A 4957-nucleotide genomic window follows, 5' to 3' on the forward strand; every position below is an offset into this window, starting at 1 on the left:
CTCATTTGGTATCAAACGGCTCGGAGAGGTCCTTCCCAATTCTGACGGCGCTGCTGGTGTTGAGCAACGTCATCTTACATAGCCGTATTAGTTTTGCGGAGATACCAAATTCAGACATCGCGGCATACAGGTAACTCCTTTCCGTACTGTCGAATGCAGCTTTGAAATCGACGAAAAGATGGTGTGTGTCGATTCTCCTTTCATGGGTCTTTTCCAAGATTTGGCGTATTGAGAATATTTGGTCGATGGTACACTTTCCAGGTCTGAAGCCACACTGATAAGGTCCAATCAGTTGGTTGACGGTGGGCTTCAGCCTTTCACACAATACGCTCGCTAGAACCTTATAGGCGATATTTGGAAGACTAGTGTCGCGGTAATTGGCACAAATTGCAGGATCGCCCTTCTTATGGATTGGGCAGAGCACACTTAAATTCCAATCGGCAGGCATGCTTTCATCCGACCATATTTTGCATAGGATCTGATGCATGCACCTTACCAGCTTCTCGCCGCCATGTTTGAATAGTTCATCCGGCAGTCCGTCGGCGCCCGCGGCTTTGTTGTTCTTTAGCCGCATTATCGCTATTCTCACCTCGTCATGATCGGGTAGCGGAACGACAATTCCGTCGTGAACGATTAGGGTATCGGGATCTTCACTTTCTCGGTGACATGCGCAGCTGTCACTGTTTAATAGGTTCGAGAAGTGTTCCCTCCATAATTCAAGATTGCTCTGTACGTCAGTCACCAGTTCGCCGTCTTTGTTCTTACAGGAAAACGCCCCGGTCTTAAAACCTTCTGTAAGCCGCCGAACTTTCTGGTAGAATTTTCGGGCGTTGTTCCTGTTGGCCAGCATCTCAAGCTCCTCGCACTCACGTATTTCGGCCCCTCGTTTCTTCTTTCAAATAATACGTCTCTCTTCCGTTTTTAGCTCTCTGTAGCGATCCCACATGGCTCGCGTTGCGCCCGATCGCAGCGTAGCTCTATAGGCGGCATCCTTTCTTTCTGCGGCAGGATGACATTCCTCGTCGTACCAATTGTTTTTTCGGGCTCGCCGGAATTCGATTTCTTCTTCGGCGGCCGTACGTAGGGAACGAGAAATGTTGCTCCATTGCTCGTGCATGCCGGTTTGTTGGGCAGTGCTCTCTGAGAGCAGAAGTGAGAGTCGAGTGGCGAATCTTCTAGCTGTCTGTTGTGATTGCAGCTTTTCGATGTCGAACATTCTTTGCGTAGGTAGATGTTCGTTTTTTGCTGCACAGAGGCGTGTGCGCAGTTTGGATGCAACAAGGTAATGATCCGAGTCAATGTTGGGTCCTCGGATCGTACGTACATCTAATACACTAGAAGCGTGTCTTTCATCTATCACAACATAATCGATCTGGTTTCGCGTTTTTCGATGAGGGGACAGCCAGGTAGCTTGGTGTATCTTTTTATGCTGGAATCTGGTACTGCAGACTACCATGTTTCGGGCCCCGGCGAAGTCGATCAGCCTCTGTCCGTTACCGGATGTTTCGTTGTGCAGGCTGAATTTTCCGACTGTGGGACCAAAAATTCCCTCCTTGCCCACCCTGGCGTTGAAGTCGCCAAGCACGATTTTTATGTCGTGGCGGGGGCAGCGCTCATAGGAACGTTCCAGGCGCTCATAGAAAGAATCTTTGGTCGCATCGTCCTTCTCTTCCGTCGGGGCGTGGGCGCAAATTAGCGATATGTTAAAAAAACGGGCTTTGATGCGGATTGTTGCGAGACGCTCGTCCACCGGAGTGAGCGACAGTACTTGGCGACGAAGTCTCTCTCCCACAACAAATCCGACACCGAATTTGCGCTCCTTTACATGGCAGCTAGTACACGTCTTATGGTTTTCTTTCCTTGCCCCGTCCTTCGCATCTCTTGGATGGCAGTGATGTCAGCCTTTACTCTCACGAGGACATCAACCAGCCGGGCAGAGGCACCTTCCCCATTAAGGGACCGGACATTCCAGGTGCATGCCCTCAAATCATAGCCCTTAGTTCGTTTGCAGGGGTCGTAGTCAGTGTTGGAAGTTCTCATCCTAGGCTTTTTTAAAGTTTTCATTGGGGGGGATTTTTAAGTGGCGGGTCCCAAACCCAACGCACAACCAGCTATCCTGGAATGTTTCGCCTTCTCACTTTAGCTTACTCCCGAACGGGTGTTCGGAAGCTACCCAGAGGATACGTGGGCTAATCCCGGCCGTTGTGAGCTGCTTGAACCATATGCAGAAGAATAGTCCTGGCCATTCCCAAGTGAATGGCGATCAGTAACTTTCCCCACTTGCGTGGACTTCTACACATGGAACCATCCTCATGGTGTCACCTTACGGTTATTCCAGAAACATTTTAATGGAGGTGGTATGTGGAGGTAATACGCATATTCTAATTGGAGAAATGTCAATGGAAACTATTATTCCTTTGAGTGGGAGGAAGATAGCGACCAAACTAGGACTTAATTATTAATTAATTAACCGCTTCAAGGTACTAATGAAATTCATCAGGTTGTGATATCTAAGCCTTCTACATCCGCTAGAGGATATTTAGAGCCTAATATCGAAGTATTCGGATGCAATTAAGAGAGAAATCAGGTATTTCTCAACTAATTTAAAGCACATCAACAACGAGCCCACATTCAGCATTACATTAAGCGCTAGAGTAGGATTCTAATGTCCACCGATTCTAACGAGGGCAGACCTTAGGACCTTCTTTCCAACAAGTTCCACCAAACGAGGTCTCCATTACAACAAAATTGGTTTTATAATTGTGCTGTATAGCTGAAACTATTGGCGAAAGGCCCCGCCGATTGCATCCTTATATAGGGTGATCAATCATGAGGTGCTTTTTTCAATAGTTACAAAAAAACAAAAATGTAAATTATGTTCAAAACCTTTATTTATCATTTGAAAGGACATTCTTTGACATTTACTTTTTGAATATGACTTCATTCAAATGTTGGCCGCAACTACGCTTAAGGTGGTCCATTCTGAAGGTCCAATTTTCAATCACTCGTTCGAGCATTTCGACTGGTATGTCGTGAATAACACGCGTAATGTTGGCTTCCAGAGCTTCAATCGTAGCTGGTTTATCAGCATAGACCTTGGACTTCACGAATCCCCAAAGAAAAAAGTCCAAAGGTGTGATATCACAAGATCTTGGTGGCCAACTCACAGGTCCTAAACGTGAAATCAGCTGCTCTCCGAAAAGACTTCTCAATAAAGTCATTGTTTCACGAGCTGTATGGCAAGTGGCTTGTCACAGAACGCTGATTTTCATAATACAGTTGAACAATTTGTAGACGTTGTTGCGGTGTGAGTCTTTCCATGATGAAATGCCAAACGCTGTTCAACAAATGCACGATGATAGTTTGCCACAACTCGCGCGCGATCTGTAAAAAAAACGCAAATGAAAAAAACTCCTCTTAATTGATCACCCTATATTATATTAAGACAAGGCGATTGCTACCTTCTAAATCCTCTCGCATCATAAGTAAATCTAAATACCTCTGAAACAAGGAGTCAAATACAGTAATCCTACCATTTCAGATTTACTATCACAGTGTGTGAAGGGTTTAATTACGTTATTTAATATGCAATTTATTAAAACAGATGTTTTAACCTAAAACTTATTTTCGTTTTATACAAAATTTAAAAAAATTTAATATTTTTAAATCATTTGTATCAACTCCCTCTGTGTAAACTTTATGTATAATCCACGTAAATGCTTTATGTTACGCTAATTTAATTGTGAATGACTTGTTCTTCTTTATTAGCCTATGCCATTTACAGAATGTTAGCGATCACAACATTGTAGTATTATGTAAATTTTAGCAAATTATAAGCATATAACTATTAATTTAATTTAATTTATTCTTGATACTCTTTCACGATAATCTTCACGCTGCGCGTACGAGTTGTCCAAAAGTTGCAAGTCAAGTCCATTCTCTTATGTTCCTTAACCAAGATATTTGCTTCCTTCCTATATCACGTTTACCCTAAATTTTGCCCTGCACAATGTTAAACAAAATCAAGACGCATGCCGAATATATGAGGAATTAAACTTATTCATAGATATAGCTTTCAGTGTCCAAGATATAGTAAAACAGACCAAACATAGTATTTAAGATACCGCATCCGCAATTTTAAATTTAAGCACCTGTTACAGAGAGCCCTGCTATAGTTGTAAAAGGCTATTCTAGCTATTTCTATTCGATAGAGAATTTTTCTACCAGCTGTCGTTAAGCCAACATCCTAGTTTTTGCAACATAGAAATCTTTAAACTGAGCTACCATATATGCATGCGTATGTATGCATTCAATTGTTGAATATTTTTCGAGACAACCATACTTTTTGTCTTCTGAGCATTAATGAGTAGGCCATACTGGTGACTTACAGTTTGTAATAGAGTTTGAAGATCAGCTATGTTATCAGCCAGTATAGCGGTATCATCAGCAAATCTTATATTGTTTATGAATTCTCCATTTACTTTGATCCCTATATTGTTGGAAGTGACAGCTTCTTCTAATATATCTTTCAAATATATATTGAAGAGCATTGGCGATAATATGGATTCCTGTCGGACTCCTTTTTTAATTTTAATCATCAGTGTTTCTCTCCGTTGTCGAAAGCGAGAGTCAATATACTTACATAAAGGGTTATCCAATAAGAGGTGTAATTCCCGCAATAGATCAATGGTCTCGTTGCTTGTGTGGCACGTAGCGCAGTCTTGTTGAAAATAAACGTTGTCCAGATCAATACCATCCAATTTCGGTAATACAAAATCGTTAATCATCTCTCGACAGCGCAATCCATTCACCGTAACTGTTGCTACAGCTTCATTTTCGAAAATGTAAGGTCCAATGACTCCGCCGGACCATAAACCGGATCATTTTCATGCATTTCAACGACCCAATCAGCAAAGACACGACGTTGTTGATGATCGGCCGGCTTGAGTTCTTGTGT

Source organism: Anastrepha obliqua, unplaced genomic scaffold (genome assembly GCF_027943255.1).
Source record: "Anastrepha obliqua isolate idAnaObli1 unplaced genomic scaffold, idAnaObli1_1.0 ptg000012l, whole genome shotgun sequence".
NCBI classification, from domain to species: domain Eukaryota; kingdom Metazoa; phylum Arthropoda; class Insecta; order Diptera; family Tephritidae; genus Anastrepha; species Anastrepha obliqua.